Genomic DNA, 18,159 nt, shown 5'->3' with positions numbered 1-18,159 from the left:
TATGTCACTTGAGAGGGCAGTTGAGAGGTCTCAGGTCAAGACAGAGCTGTGGCTTAGAGCTCCTGTATCTTTTGTACAATATTATTAGATTTTTGTTGCATTTTTTATTAAACTTTAACATGTTTATATGTCTGAGTTTTGACCACACACAACCTGCGATCTTGACTCATTAAGTTGCAGGACAATGATGGCAGGTCTGTTTGTTGGGCTTGTTAGCTTACTAGCCAGCTAATGTGTTTTGATAAAAATTTCACAGAGGAAAAGGATCTGTTTTTTTGTTTCACATGACTATGTGTGGAGATGTGATGGCTGATGAGGCTCCTGGGGACTTTTCTGAACCACTGTTGATGGGTGGTGTGGTTTGGTGCTTCAGCTGCCGAGGCTTCACCTAGGTGGGTGCTACGCTTAGACCATGGAGGACAAGAGACCAATAGAGGAGTGTCTACTCAAATCAAATCAAATGTTATTTGTCACATGCACCGAATAAAACAACCTTACAGTGAAATGCTTACTTACAAGCCCTTAACCAACATTGCTTTAAGAAGTTAAGAAAAACATGTAAAATAAGTCTTAAGTAAAAAGACTGAAAATAAAAGTAAAAAAATAATTAAACAGCAGCAGTAAAATAACAAGCGAGGCTATATACAGGGGTACCGGTACAGAGTCAATGTGCAGGGGCACCGGTTAGTTAAGGTAATTGAGGTAATATGTACATGTAGGTAGAGTTAAAGGGACTATGCATAGATTATAAACAGAGAGCAGGAGCAGCATAAAAGAGGTGTCTGGGAGGTATTTTGATTAGCTGTTCAGGAGTCTTATGGTTAGGGGGTAGATGCTGTTAAGAAGCCTTTTGGATCTCGACTTGGCACTCCGGTACTGCTTGTCGTGCGGTAGCAGTGAGAACAGTCTATGACTAAGGTGGCTGGAGTCTTTGACAATTTTTAGGGTACTACATCAAGGTGCCCTGATGAAGAGCCCTGAGCACCTGTCTGTCAGACTGACTGTTTCTCTTGGCCGTACTATCGATGACCAATCTGCTCAAGCCGACTGCCCAACAACTCGCCTCAAGCCCTGCCTAACAGCTCCACTCGAGCCAACTTCCCACAGATGATGAGCATTACTAGCTACTTTCATCTATTTAATTAATTGGTTATGACCTTCCTTTTGCTTATTGTGCTTTAGTGTAATATTTTCCCAATGACCCATGCGCTTGCAATTCAGCTTGTTACTGCCAGTTGTACAATGTCTTGTTGAAGTGATAAAAACTCTCTCTCTCTCTCTCTCTCTCTCTCTCTCTCTCTCTCTCTCTCTCAATGCAGAGTGAGGGAAGTTGGGCCATTAGCATGTTTATCTGGCCGTGTTATCTTTCTGAAGTACTGGGTGGTGGAGGGAGACCAAGGAGCCACTTGTGTTCCTCAAGAGTCTGCAGATGGCTATAATCCGCGGCAAAAAGGGAACCGAAAATCAATCAAGACAATGGTGGACATGGTGTGTGTGAGTGTTTGTGGAGGCAGGAGATAGAGAAAGACAGTTCTTGTGGAGGGGGTTCCAAAGTTTCTAAAGACACACAAGTTGGGGCAGGCCAGTGTCTTGAGCGCTTTGGGTATGTTTCCCGCCAAAAACCGGCATTGTAATGTAGTGACAAGGAGAGTGAATTGCGACCCCCTCCCAGGGCTGTGGCACTCCCCCACCCACCATCCCATCTCAACAGGCCACAGCTGCTTAGTCCAGGACCTGAGCTTTGGGCTGTAACCTACAGGAGGGGGGTCAAAAAGGCCTGGGAGAGTGGGAGCGTTCAGCACTCACATCAGAGACACAGGGTCTTTAAGCAGCCTTAAGCAGCCTAAAGCAGCCTTTCAGTGTGTCACAGTGTGTGGAATCACAATCACATGGAAGGAGGCTTGAGAGAGGGAGAGAGCCAGGGAGAAACATGGGACTAGTTATGAGGTCCATACATACTGAGAACTATGCTTTTGAATGATTGCCTTTTTTTGTAACAATAGGAAAATAGGAGTTGCCGTATTATTGGTTTCTGTGCTAATATGAGAGTTATGTGCATATATGCTAAGTGGTATAGTAGTTTTGCATTATTGTTTTGCTCTTGCTCTGCTTCATAAGCAATGAATACATGAAATGAATAAGTGTGTATTGTATAGGGAGTTTATGATGCTATTGTTATGAGGAAAGGGGGGAAGTGGGACCCAGGTCTAGGACTTCCTCTCTCGTGCACTGCAGTATGGAAAGTCAAAAATCTTTGTACAGTGAGACTCTGTCCCAAAATCTTAACATCAAAAGGTTGGACATTGAAACTATATTTCTAACATAAATATTGTGGGAAATGGTTGGTGGGGCTCCAAACAATAATCATGTCAAATCAGTTGTTGTTTTGTGATATCATTAAGGATGGTATAACTAAATAACTGTAACTCTACAAATGTATATGTCCCAGTTATCAGATTTACATCTAAATGTTGTAAAATGTATATGATTAAATATGAAACTATTTGTGATTTTAGCCTTCTAAATGAGAATTGTTTTTCATGTAAAGTTTTACTCAGTCAGTAACCACACCCATGTGAGCACAGACATTATGCCAAAAGGATGGAACGCCCCTTTTGCAAGAGTGCTTATTAAGGACTCCTAAGGAACTAATATGTTAGACCAGAAAACATGTAGCGGTGGCTACACGTTAAAATGATTTCAATTCAAAGACAGACCAGTGACAGGTTGCTACTGACATGTAAAATGGTTTAAAACTACTAGACCCTCTGAAACTCAATGAATGAAGAATGAAGAAGATTAAGACGAGGACCATTGGAATGTCTGATGTATCCAGTCTAACGAGCACTTCCAGAACAAAGAAAGCTACTACTACAACAACTAAGGACATTGTGACGTCTAATGGGCAACCAGAGACTTACACAATTAGAGACTTTCTGTCAAACTATTCGTCACAGACGGATTGGGCGATTTCAATAGAGAGAGATAAAAAACATAAGTGTAAATATGTACATTGCATTTCTAAATCCGAATGAACGGTTGTTGGGGTGCTAAATATCCATGTTTACGATGAGCGTATTATTCAACTGTATGTACGCTAGTTGAATTCCTTTGGCTCTCCTTCTCCTGCTCTTTCTTTCCACAGCCCTTTCATTGTGCAACCAGCCGTCATATTGGGTTAGTCCACTAGGGACTTTTCATTGCATTACATTAGTAATCAATTCAACCTATTCTGTGTGTGTGTTTATGTATTTCTGTGAAATTATTTTGTTAGTTAGTAAATAAATAATTAAGCTAATGTGTGTAAGCTGAGTCAACATGTAGATTAGGGTTCGTGCAGATGTATAGAATATTACGACGTTCAGAATGAGAGTGGTATGAGGAAAAAAATACATTAATTTGTGACTTATCTATAGATATGAATATATCTTATAATAGTTTAATTTGTGAGATAGTAACTCATTAAATACATGTTCCCGTGCTGCCCCAAGTTACTGAGTTAATTGTTACATGATTCATTTAATCACGTAATCAATTAAACATAGTTAATTGATTTGATAAGATAAGTCATTGCATTAATGATAGTCACGTCATGACACTATTCCTAGCAACACCTTCATATGGTCATACAAAGGGCAGCAAAGCTGTTTTAGGTGGGGATCTCAAGAATAGATCTGGTTTTAGTTGTTTGTTTTATGCATCTATTAGTTGCTTGTGCTGTGCAGTACACATAGCTAAAATGATCAGTACATCAGTCATCCTTCTTTTTTAATGATCCTAAACTTTGTGTCATTAGTATCTAATCTCGGTAACCCAGAAATAAAAGCTTGCATAATTGAGTCAAATGCTAAATTAAGTACTGGGGGGAGATGTTAAGTGAAAGGTACTAACTGTAACGGTAGATCTCCTCTTCGTCTGAATAGGAGTAAGGATCGGACCAAGATGCAGCGTGGTAAGTGTCCATAACTTTAATCAAAGAAAGCACTGAACACTGAATACAAAAATAACAAAAGAACCGTGGAGAAACGAAACCAAAACAATACCGTGTGACGACAAACACTGACACGGAAACAAACACCCACAAACCAACAGTGAAACCCAAGTATGATTCTCAATCAGAGACAACTAACGACACCTGCCTCTGATTGAGCACCATACTAGGCCGAAACAGAAACCAAACATAGAAAAACAAACATAGACTGCCCACCCCAACTCACGCCCTGACCATACTAAATAAAGACAAAACAAAGCAATAAAGGTCAGAACGTGACACTAACGCAAGATGCTACTACCATTAATGTTACATGTATCTGTCCACGAGAGAATACAAATGGACAGAAAGACGGAAATACATTTTAAGCACATAACAATACATTCAGCATTTTCGGGCTTTATCACAAATAGTTAAAATATTTATAAATAGTATTAAAATTATATCATAATTCTGCAAAAATTGTTTCCACATATGTTACTCCACAAGGCCAAAACATGTCACACTCTCATGTCCTTGTTTTTTTTTTTTTGTCAGCCCAGGCCACTGGTAAGCCCCAGGCTGAGAATCTATCCAGTATCCACTCCACGAAAAACACAAATGGCCCTGCTGTTACGCACTTCTAGGAGTAGTGGGTGCGGAGTCAGGCGCAGAGAGCAGAGGGTAAAGGACAATGTGTTTATTCCGCACAGAAAATGGTCACGCCAAAACACCAGGCACATACAAATGACCGGCCCAGAAACAGGACCCAAACAGTCCGGCGAAAACAAGAAAATAGCACAACCACAACAATGAACAGAGGAACAAGCCCGCACAAAAGCAGGCGGGCATAACCAGCTTAAATAGCACTAACCAAAACCTAAACAAGAAACAGGTGTAATTAATAAGACAAAACTAACAGAAAAGGAAAAGGGGATCGGTGGCAGCTAGTAGACCGGTGACGACGACCGCCGAGCGCCGCCCGAACAGGAAGAGGAGCCACCTGCTCTGCTCTAAAACCCGGCAATTAACCACCAAGATTGTGGTTTTCACACACAAGGATAGAAACTACCCTGAGAGAACGTTCAACCCTCTCAAAACTCCCTCTCTCTCTTTCTCTAGTTCTGCAACTCATTCCTATGTTTCCCTCTTTAATCCTATAAATACTAAAGCAAAGCCTTCCTTTTTTTACCTCCTGTGGGAGGGGGCAAGGAAGGGGGCAAGAACAAAACTGCCAATCATGTTTGTTTTTGTTGTTGTCTCTTTACCTGCCAGTATCTCCCCCTCTTCTCTTTATGTTTTTGCTGTAGGGCCTCAGGACTAGATACCTTACAACAAAAGATTGCAGTATAAGTGCAGTAACTGCAGTCGACTGTGGTATTTTGGACGCAGCAATTGCAGAATAACTGCAGTTATACTGCAATGCACCCCAGTCATACTGCACTCTGACAGCAATATTTTTCCCTAAGGGATAAGTCAACAGCATAGTTTATCACCAACTTTTTGCCATGTGAACCATGATATAACTATTTGATACGTGATATGCATTATATTATTTTATAAAATGATTTGGAAAACAACCTGATGCATTTATTCATGTCGCTACATTTGAACTGCAATATATTAATAGCTCATCAACTGAGTAGATGGAATATGAGGAGTTACATTGAGTGGAATCTGTACTTTTAGAGTAATAATGGAGTCAGTGCTTTTAAAGTTAGAATCCCAGGAGATGAGAGGGTAAGGGGGAGAGAAACTGTGACCAGCCACTGCCATTTGACCATGAAATGTGTTGACTGTGCGGTGGCATGTTATTCTAACAGAGTGCACTCATACATGTCTGACCAACCGGCTCTGGCCTGCTGTATCTCCCATGTGTTAGTTCGCGCCCGTTCTTCTAGCCTTCCCCGTCCATCCGTCTGCTCTCATTCCAGGGAAACGTGTGCGCTGGAATTCTCTCCCAATTAAGACAGGGATTAGCCGGGCCACTGTGGGAACAGGGCAAAGTGTGGGAACGCCGTGCGGGGTGGCTGCCTGTCCCCCTCTCCTTCTCGCCCTCTCTCTCACTCTCCCACTCCATCACTCTTTTTCAGTGCCCCTCTGCCTCATTCTCTCCCTCTCACTTTCGTTCCTATTTATCAAACTCCATCCCTCTCTAGTCTTTCTTTCTCACCATCTCTGTTCCCTCATCTTCACTGTAATTCTCCTACTGTCTCTTTATTTCTCACCCTACTGTATATTCTCGTCAATCTTCTCCCTCGCTTCCTCTTAGTAGTGCTTCTTAATTGCTGTCAAACTCATCTATCCTTGTCTATCGGTCATGCACTTCTCTTTCGTCCCATCTCTCTTTATTGTCTCTATTAATTCTTCCCCTCCATCATGCTATAATACTGCAGACCCCCCTCCCTCCTTCTTCTAACCCCTTTATTTTCCCTTTCCCTTGCTTCTCATGTTTTTCTCTACAGCTTTCATGCTTAATTCTCTCAGGCTTGCTGGAGTGCACCAGCTCCTCTGTTCTCCCCTCCCTTTCGCTCCCTCTCTAGTTCACAGTAAAAGGCTCTGAGGGGTGTTGGAGAGTCTCACATGAATGGCTCAAACTTCAGGGCTGAAACATGGGAGAGAAGAAAAGTTTAGTTTATCTTATTTCTGACTGAGAGCAAGAGGTTGACTTGTGAAAATGAACCAATTCAAAGTGATAATATGGCATTACTGAATTATCACACTAAGTGAGACTACAATTTTATGAGGATCATAAGTGATAAACAGTACAAACATAAGAAAACTATAAGCCAGAGTTATAGATTTTGTTTTAATTTAGATTGTCTAATATTCATGTGATTAATATGTATTTGGTAAAGGTCCAAGAGAATGCTTTCATTGAACTCGTCGTTCACTCTGACCTTGTCCTTCTCCGATTTCTCATGAACTTGCAATTTTTCCATTCATTATCACACAGAATTTATCTCTCACCGCCTCTGCTACATTCCTCCTCTCCATTGTCACCTTTTTTTCCACACTCCCATTCTTTCTTTTTTCATGGAGTTCCCACAAACCCCTTCCCTCTCCACACAAGGCTTGTCCGTTCCAATTATGATATGAGCGTCCAGGCCACAGCTCACACACACCACCAAGCAAGCAAGCACCCACACACACCCACACACACACACACACACACACACACACACACACACACACACACACACACACACACACACACACACACACACACACACACACACACACACACACACACACACACACACACACACACACACACACACACACACACACACAGAGCCCTGTTCTCATTAAGCCAGTATCAATTAGGCGTTAGCCCCCTAAAACAAAAAGCCTCTTTTACAAGTGCCCCGGCGGCCCACCATCGGTCCGTGTGAGGTACTTCCTTTCCAGCGATACACTACACCCTGCTTCCTATCCTCAGAAGGACACATTCATCAACACTTTTCCCACTAGAGTTGTCCCTGGCCAGTCTGTCTCCTTAGCATCCAGTTAGCATATTTAGCCTATAGAGGTCTACATTAATATACATACTGTATTTTGCTGCAAGTTATTAGTGTTGGATTAATTCGAGTAGAGATGGTTCACTAGTAAAGATACAGTAGGTGCTATTTATGTTCATATGAGCTCACAAATGTATGGACCAGCATCTTACATCATCTTCATTTGATGCCATGGAAATTATAATCCAAAAATAAAGGATAGAATTGTCTTCAACCCAATGGAATTAGGGGGTTATTTGTCAATCTACTGTATATCAAATATTTTGTGAGCCAACTGGTTTTATATAACGTCTTTCATTATCTCCAACTCTACTGCAGAAGCCTGATACATTCTCTTTCCGTCAACACAGCAAAAAGATAACTCTCGGTCTTATCTTTTAATAAAAACCTCCAGTTCTTTTTTCTCTTTTAATTTCCTTACTGCCTATACAGTAAAGTGCTGCTTGTTTGCGGAGGCCTCAGCAGCACAGTACAGTACTTAGCCCTTTGTCTTTGTTGGCTCACCCGTAGCAGGCCACCTGGTTTTGATTTTCCCACAGATCTGCTGGTGAGAGAGTATCATCCCCTCTTTGGCACAGTGACTATGTTGGCACCGACCCAGCCTGTACACCCCCCCCCCCCACCCCTCCCTCCCACACACACACACACACTTTTTCCCAGGGGTCCTGGGAGTGAAATACATTACTGACAAAATCCCACTTCCCATTCCCCCTCTGTCCACACCACAGTTGGCAATGGTATGACCCCTAAAAGGGGGATTGAGGCGATGTGCATGATATGACTCTTCCTCTTCTCCCTCCTCTCCCATTCTATAGCTCCCCCACTCTTTCCATTCCTCGGTCTTTTTTTTTGCATCCCTCTCTAGCTCTTTTTCTGTTATGGTGTTGAGTCACTCCTAACTGTTATTGTTACAGATTCCACCATTCCAATTAGGCTGAGGAAGTGTTACTGAAACATTCACAAAACTCTGATCATGTCAAATTGTAACAGGGCAGGTTGATATTGCACTGTTGGTATGCCAACTATGGCGACGGAATGAACTGTGTCAAGGTTGTGGAACAAACAAATGCAAGGTGCCTTTCACTGTTAAATGGATTTAAAAGGAGTATTCATTTGTTCCTCGTTCAAAATAACACTGTCTATGTCATCAATTCTCAGAGGGCCTACATTCTCGGAGGGCCTGGGGTTGTCTGGTTCGGGATTCTCATCTCACCCTCAGAGGGACCGTATTCACGGCTGTGTGTGTCTGGATAACATTTAATGACATTATTCTCACCGGGGTGATCATTCATAGTCAGCACGCTTTCTTCTCCCTAGCTCGTGAAATTGATATAAGCTTTACAACCATTCCTTGCATTTTTTCTCAAGGCTGGATTTCTACGGGCTCTTTATAGAGGGAACAAGTGGCGTGAGCATCACCCTGTGGTGATAATGTATGGAAACATTCATCCAAAGAAATATTTATTTGGTGAAATACCATTTCTAACAATGTAAGCTGTTTTACTGCAAGCTAAATCAGTGGTGGTTGGTGCTGTTTAATATTTTACCTTTATTTAACCAGGCAAGTCAATTAAGAAGAACTTCTTATTTTCAATGACAGCTTAGGAACAGTGGGTTAACTGCCTTGTTCAGGGGCAGAACGACAGATTTGTACCTTGTCAGCTTGTGGATTTGAACTTGCAACCTTTCAGTTACTAGTCCAACGCTCAAACACTAGGCTACACTGTCGTAGGAAGGATGATCTTTTTTTAGTGCATTCGAGAAAGTATTCAGACCCCTTGACTTTTTCCACATTTTGTTACGTTACTGCCTTATTCTAAAATGTATTACATTTAAACAATCTACACACAATACCCCATAATGACAAAGCGAAAATTGTAAACACCTTCTTTACACAAGAACCTTTGCTATGAGACTTGAAATTGAGCGCAGGTGATTTGGAAAGGCACACACCTGTCTATATAAGGTCCCAAAATTGACAGAGCATGTCAGAGCAAAAACCAAGCCATGAGGTCGAAGGAATTGTCCGTAGAGCTCGGAGACGGGATTGTGTCGAGACACAGATCTGGGGAAGGGTACCAAAACATTTTTGCAGCATTGAAAATCCCCAAGAACACAGTGGCCTCCATCATTCTTAAATGGAAGACGTTTGGAACCACCAAGTCTCTTCCTAGAGCTGGCTGCCTGACCAAACTGAGCAATCGGGGGAGAAGGACCTTGGTCAGGGAGGTAACCAAGAACCCAAGGGTCACTCTGATAGAGCTCTGAAATTCCTCTGAGGAGATTGGAGAAGCTTCCAGAAGGACAATCCTTTCTGCAGCACTCTACCAATCAGGCCTTTATGGTTGAGTGGCCAGACCGAAGCCACTCCTCAGTAAAAGGCACATGACAGCCAAGATACTTGGTCTGATGAACCAAGATTGAACTCCTGAATGCCTGAATGCCAAGCGTCACGTCTGGAGGAAACCTGGCACCATCCCTACGTTAAAGCATGGTGGTGGCAGCATCACACTGTGTGGATGTTTTTCAGTGGCAGGGACTGGGAGACTAGTCAGGAACGAGGGAAAGATGAACGGAGTAAAGTACAGAGAGATCCTTGATGAAAACCTGCTTCAAAGCACTCAGGACCTCAGACTGGGGCGAAGGTTCCCCTTCCAACAGGACAATGACCCTAATCTCACAGCAAAGACAACCTAGGAGTGGCTTCGGGACATACACAAGACTCAAGGCTGTAATCGCTGACAAAGGTGCTTCAACAAAGTACTGAGTAAAGGGTCTGAATTCTTATGTGATTGTGATATTTCAGTTTTTTTATTTAAAATAAATTAACAAAAATGTCTAAAAAAAAACATTTTTGCTATGTCATTATGGGGTGCTGTGTGTAGATTGACATGTGAAAAAAACAATTTAATACATTTTAGAATAAGGCTGAAACGTAACAAAATGTGGAAAAGTGAAGGGGTCTGAAAACTTTCCGAATGCACTGTATATATAATTCCTTCTCACAACTATCTACTCACTCTCCTCCTCTCACCTTTTCCCTTCGCTTGTGGATTTCAGTGCACAACAAAACATGTCTGTGACCAGATGAAAAAACCTTTCCAAGCCAAACCTTCATATCATGACGGCTAACTACTACACACAGCCTACATCATTGGCATGTCATAGTCAACATACTGTAGCTACTAAATCTAACCCGTTTGATAACCCGCAGCAATCATGCAGTACGGTCAGAAAGCAGTTAAGCAGTTACACCAGCGGGCCCCGGTGGCAATACATTTAAAAACCAAAAGCTTATCTTGACATGGAAGAGTTCCAGTGTTGGATAGCTATAGCCAGCTAGCTAACATAGCATCCTCTCTGTTTGAGCCGGATGATTGAGTAGGCTAAACTAGCTAACTGCAATCACTAGCTAAGTGAAAGTTTTCAAGAAATACAACCAAATATAGCTCTCTCTCCCTCTCTCTGTCTCTTGCTTCTCCTGAACTTTGGAAGAAGTTAATTTGTTCAAACTGTTTCTCTCTCATTCAGTCAACTACTTGCCACTTTTTATGAATTGCAGTGCTAGCTAGCTTTAGCTTATGCTTTCAATACTAGATTCATTCTTTGGAAGTTGTCATAATTACTGTACAAGTCTATGGAAGGGGGTGAGAACCATAAGCCTCCTAGGTTTGTATTGAAGTCAATGTACCCAGAGGAGGTCAGAAGCTAGCTCTCCTCCGGCTACACCATGGTTCTACCCGAAAGAGTGCTGCTGAGGGTACTGTAGACCTTCATAGCAAAACAGTGTGTTAATCAATTATTTGGTGACGTGAATATATTCATTACAGTTTAATCTAAAAAGGATTACTTTTTTAGTTTCCCTATTTGTATTTTTATGAAATTCAGTGAGGATGGTCCTCCCTTCCTCCTCTGAGGAGCCTCCACTGAGCTAAATACATAAGCTATATGGTAGTTTCATCACTAGAAAGCAACATTAGCTCGTACATCAAAGTTCTGAAAAACAGCAGTGAGTGTAGGAATTGAATTTTATTTCTTTTTTCATGTCTTTCTTTTTGCATTTCAGTTGATGACTGACGGTTATGATCACTGTGTGCTTGTAAAATAAAACGACTAATACAATATCTGAATGATTCATCCTTTATTACTGAAGATGAAGTCAAAGGTTGACAAAGTTCTCTGTTGGAAAACAGTTATCAAAGTTGAAAGTAGGCAATATTAATGAAATGATCTATTAATACCAATTAATACAATTATCTATCATTTAGTATAGATCAATCAGTGATTTTAATTAAATTCACAGTAGGGCCATCTGAACCTTCCCCTCCCATCTCTAATTTACTTCAGCCTAATTCCATTTCTACCTTTTCATTAAATTGCTCTGACTACTTTCTCCGTTTCCCTTCGCAGTTTGTAGAATACATGTTGAGAACCAGACAACACTCCCACCTGATGGTCAAATAGACTAGTGGTTAAGAGTAAAAGTGCAGGGCCAGTAACCGAAAAGTCACTGCTTCAAATCCCTGAGCCGACTAGGTGAAAAAAAAATCTGGCAATGTGCCCTTGAGCAACGCACTTAACCCTAATTGCTCCAGGGTCGCTGTCAATGATGGCTGATCCCTGGCCGTGACCCTACTCACCGAGGGTGTCTCAAGGGGAGCGGGATATGCAAAAAAAACAACATTTCCAGTCCACACGTGTGAAATGGGACAAACCTAATTATTATAATAAATATGCAGGCATTTGTATCTCAATATCAAATGATTTCTGAGTAACAATTAAGTAACTCACTGTGATTGTTTTCAATTAAAATGGTCAAAAACAAACAAAAATATATTCTTAGCAAGAACAATTTCTCTTACACTAAAAGGGCATTATCATAAGCTTCACAATTTCACAGTATTATTCCAAACCCATAGTGTTGAAAAATAATTATGTAAAACTCAGAAAAATCTGTTTTTTGACTGCACTGGGCCTTTAATATAGAGCCCAGTCAACAAAGTTATATCTTCAGCCTTTTTCCCCACTCATTTGCGGTGCTCTCGTATTTTAACTGCTCTGATCAACTACTATTACCAAGAATATTTTTGTTCTGTCCACCTTCAAACAACTCTCTGACCTGGGCCTCTGCCTCCTGGAAGGTCTGCCTGCTGTAGAAGCTCTCTATGTTTCCTGACACCATCTTCTCTACTTGGTCCAGCAGCTCTAGAAACCTGACTGTTATGTGCCATCATGTCATGTCACATTCAGTCTCATCTCCTCCAGATAGAGTCATGGGCCGAACCAGTCTGAAGTGTCTTTTCGACTAAACCAGTTTTTGGAACAAATTAAGAAACTGAACTGACAAAAAACTTGTTGTATCTGACATACAAAATGGGACTTATCTAGAACACGGCATCATAATCATCAGTTAAAAAAGTTAAATGAAAAAAATGATCATTATGATGTCTCATGACAAATTTTGTGTGACAGCATGATGCTGTCCCTTTGGGGTGAACATTTACAGACTAAATTCTGCATCTTCAGTTTCAGCTCTGTGTCTGTAAGTGATTTAATCTCCCTCATGTTTCCTGTGTTCAACTGCTTTATTATAGTGAGGAAATTAGTCAAGGAGACTACAATACAGCTTTGCACATGGAAATATTGTATAATACAATAGAAATGTAAAGACAAAATACTCAAAATTATTATTATTACTTTAAATTGATCATATTTCACAATTGAATAAATAGTGATATGCAATTACAATGTCATCCTTTAATTAAAGTGGCAATCTGATTCAAGCAACAAAGCTGTCACAATGCCACTAGAGGGCGATTTCATCATTTGTCTGCATGGTGCAAGTCATCAATGACATTTGGATTCTGCGCAAATTATTATAGCAATTGTGAATATTTCAACAGACCTGCGACCCTGCTGACCACAACTCCATTTTGTTGATCCCTGCCTACAGACAGAAACTAAAACAAGAATCTCCCACGCTAAGGTCTGTCCAACGCTGGTCCGACCAATCTGATTCCACACGTGGACTGGAATATGTTTCGTATTGCGTCAGACAACAACATTGACGAATACGCTGATTCGGTGTGCGAGTTCATTAGAACGTGCGTTGAAGATGTCATTCCCATAGCAACGATTAAAAAATTCCCAAACCAGAAACCGTGGATTGATGGCAGCATTCGCGTGAAACTGAAAGCGCGAACCACTGATTTTAATCAGGGCAAGGTGACCGGAAACATGACCGAATACAAACAGTGCAGCTATTCCCTCTGCAAGGCAATCAAACAAGCTAAGCATCAGTATAGAGACAAAGTAGAATCTCAATTCAACGGCTCAGACACAAGAGGTATGTGGCAGGGTCTACAGTCAATCACGGATTACAAAAAGAAAACCAGCCCCGTCACGGACCAGGATGTCTTGCTCCCAGGCAGACTAAATAAGTTTTTGCCTGATTTGAGGACAATACAGTGCCACTGACACGGCCTGCAACGAAAACATGCGGACTCTCCTTCACTGCAGCCGAGGTGAGTAAAACATTTAAACGTGTTAACCCTCGCAAGGCTGCAGGCCCAGACGGCATCCCCAGCCGCGCCCTCAGAGCACGCACAGACCAGCTGGCTGGTGTGTTTACGGACATATTCAATCAATCCCTATACCAGTCTGCTGTTCCCACATGCTTCAAGAGGGCCACCATTGTTCCTGTTCCCAAGAAAGCTAAGGTAACTGAGCTAAACGACTACCGCCCCGTAGCACTCACTTCTGTCATCATGAAGTGCTTTGAGAGACTAGTCAAGGACCATATCACCTCCACCCTACCTGACACCCTAGACCCACTCCAATTTGCTTACCGCCCAAATAGGTCCACAGACGATGCAATCTCAACCACACTGCACACTGCCCTAACCCATCTGGACAAGAGGAATACCTATGTGAGAATGCTGTTCATCGACTACAGCTCGGCATTTAACACCATAGTACCCTCCAAGCTCGTCATCAAGCTCGAGACCCTGGGTCTCAACCCCGCCCTGTGCAACTGGGTACTGGACTTCCTGACGGGCCGCCCCCAGGTGGTGAGGGTAGGCAACAACATCTCCATCCCGCTGATCCTCACTGGGGCCCCGCAAGGGTGCGTTCTGAGCCCTCTCCTGTACTCCCTGTTCACCCACGACTGCGTGGCCACACACGCCTCCAACTCAATCATCAAGTTTGCGGACGACACAACAGTGGTAGGCTTGATTACCAACAATGACGAGACGGCCTACAGGGAGGAGGTGAGGGCCCTCGGAGTGTGGTGTCAGAAATAACCTCACACTCAACGTCAACAAAACTAAGGAGATGATTGTGGACTTCAGGAAACAGCAGAGGGAACACCCCACTATCCACATCGATGGAACAGTAGTGGAGAGGGTAGTATGTTTTAAGTTCCTCGGCATACACATCACAGACAAACTGAATTGGTCCACCCACACAGACAGCATCGTGAAGAAGGCGCAGCAGCGCCTCTTCAACCTCAGGGGGCTGAAGAAATTCGGCTTGTCACCAAAAGCACTCACAAACCTCTACAGATGCACAATCAAGAGCATCCTGGCGGGCTGTATCACCGCCTGGTACGGCAACTGCTCCGCCCACAACCGTAAGGCTCTCCAGAGGGTAGTGAGGTCTGCACAACGCATCACCGGGGGCAAACTACCTGCCCTCCAGGACACCTACACCACCCGATGTTACAGGAAGGCCATAAAGATCATCAAGGACAACAACCACTCGAGCCACTGCCTGTTCACCCCGCTATAATCCAGAAGGCGAGGTCAGTACAGGTGCATCAAAGCTGGGACCGAGAGACTGAAAAACAGCTTCTATCTCAAGGCCATCAGACTGTTAAACAGCCACCACTAACATTGAGTGGCTGCTACCAACACACTGACTCAACTCCAGCCACTTTAATAATGGGAATTGATGGGAAATGATGTAAAATATATCAATAGCCACTTTAAACAATGCTACCTAATATAATGTTTACATACCTTACATTATTCATCTCATATGTATACGTATACACTGTACTCTATATCATCTACCGCATCTTTATGTAATACATGTATCACTCGCCACTTTAACTATGCCACTTTGTTTACATACTCATCTCATATGTATATACTGTACTCGAGACCATCTACTGTATCTTGCCTATGCTGCTCTGTACCATCACTCATTCATATATCTTTATGTACATATTCTTTATCCCCTTACACTTGTGTGTATAAGACAGTAGTTTTGGAATTGTTAGTTAGATTACTTGTTGGTTATTACTGCATTGTCGGAACTAGAAGCACAAGCATTTGCGCTACACTCGCATTAACATCTGCTAACCATGTGTATGGGACAAATAAAATTTGATTTGATTTGATTTGAACATGCATGCTTTCTATAATTACATAAGAAGACATGTATTGTAACAGTAACCTCAATATGTGGCCATCAATGTTTTACTCATTTTAAGGTTGAATAAATACTGTTACATTAGTTTGTAAGATAGCCTTAACATTAGGCTATTTACTGTCTTACAAAAGTAATATTGAATTGTGTTTGGTTAACAATGCAACTAAATATCAATATTTTAAGATGTTTCTTCCTCTTGGATTACTTCATCTGTGCCACTGAGTCTGGCTTTAATTCTGGTTTGTCAAAACATTGATCATTTATATGTTGGATTGAAGTCTCCATTACAACCAAAAATCTAAGTTAAAGAATATGACTAAGTCTAATCAAATAAAACATTTACTGTATTATTAACTTGTAGATTCCATTTAAGATCAACCAACGCTTGCAACCCTAGACCTACTGTAAAAGTAAAAAGTTTGGACATAACTACTCATTCAAAGGTTTCTACATTCAAGCGTTTCCAATTGAGCCAATTGATCAGTTCAATGAATGACTAAATTCAACACACCTGGTCTTCCAGGTTGGTTAAATCAAAAACATTAAGTAACTGTGGCACTCCATGACCAGGGCTGCCCACCCCTACTACGTTACATTAGTAAGAATCAATGAAATTACGTCGAACCACCGTGGAATAGACTTTGAATTGACGTCTGTGCCCAGTGGAACTGTGCGTTTGCCTTGGTTCTGGACTGTGAAGAGACCTCTGGTGGCATGTTTTGTGGGGTATATACAAGTGTCTTAGCTTTGTGTTAACCCAACCCAGTTAGCACATTTGTTTCCTTGGAAGTTGGGGGAACGTATGTTTTTGTTTCCCCATTGGTTCTGGGAATGAAGCCATATGATTCCTGATCAGTTTAACTGTTTTTTTTTACATTTTGAGAAAGGAAGGGAACATTTTGCCTGTTTTGGGAATGTACATTTTACATTTGCAGGGAGGTTTTGAAAACATGTTACTATGGTTCCCTGAAAGTTTTCCTGAGAGGTTTTATTAACTTTCTGAGAAAGGAAATTATAGGTTATTTGAAGGTAATTAAATAATGTTCTGAGAACATGTTTCAATAAGATTTTTAATAACACTGCTAGCTTATTTTGGGTTAATTGTTTTCCATTCCAAGCACAGATAAGAAACATGGAAATTCAATTTCTTAGACATTAATTATGCAAACACATGTATTTTTTTTGATGTTGTGGACAGGTGTCTTTTATACTGATAACAAGTTCAAACAGGTGCCATTAATACAGGTAACAAGTGGAAGACAGAGGAGACTCTTAAAGAAGAAGTTACAGGTCTGTGAGAGCCAGAAATCTTGCTTGTTTGTAGCAACCATAATGCAATAGAAAATGGAAAACTATTGACTAACATAGCATTGGAAAAAGGAAAACATTGTAAACCACTTCCATTTTGATTCAAGGTCATTCAGTAAAACGTTGAAAGTATATGTTATAGCCATTTGATTTCTTGCATATACAGGTCAGCCATTGATTTTTGGCACAATGCCTAGGCTCCACTTTCAACACCGAACCAAATCAACATCTCTAAATCTCTTCTAAACGGCTTTAACACATAAACATTGATTTAAATCACAGACAGCGGTATAAATTTGTGCGTGGGAATCCAGACCCAGAGCTCAGGGCAGGAAGCCAAGTCTTGGATATATGCTTGCGACGGGGGATTAGGCATAGAATAATGATTGCAGGGAGATCCAACTCAACTCTCTCACAAACACACATGCATGCACACACACACTTATTCTCTCTCGCTCTCTTTCACATCTACGTCAACCTCAATCCCCCATTCACTCAGCCACCATTACAGATTCCACACCCATCTGGACCCTATTTGTGTTCCCCCTCCTCCAACTTCTCTCTTTAGCTGATACAGATGTGGGTTTGTTTATTAAAGTTAGGCAACAGGAAATTCCCGGAATCTTTAGGGGCCTTGGGACTCACTGGCGGGGGAAAATGAGGCCAAGCTTGCCTTGCAGAGACCCATGCAATGTAGCACTGCACTGGCAGCCAAAAGCCTGCTCTCTATGGCCACAGACCATACAAACACAGCCCCTCAAATCCCCACGGCTCTATCGTTCTCTGAATCCACGTCTTACACAGATGTTTCAGAGCCAGAAAATAACTATAGTAGGTTTGGTGACACAGAGAGAAAGACAGAGAGAGGGTAGGTAAACAGACAGAGATAGAGAGGGTTTACGAGAAAAAAAGGACAGAGGAGAG

Source organism: Oncorhynchus masou, chromosome 31, assembly GCF_036934945.1.
Source record: "Oncorhynchus masou masou isolate Uvic2021 chromosome 31, UVic_Omas_1.1, whole genome shotgun sequence".
Classification (NCBI taxonomy): domain Eukaryota; kingdom Metazoa; phylum Chordata; class Actinopteri; order Salmoniformes; family Salmonidae; genus Oncorhynchus; species Oncorhynchus masou.
This window is presented reverse-complemented; position numbering follows the sequence as displayed.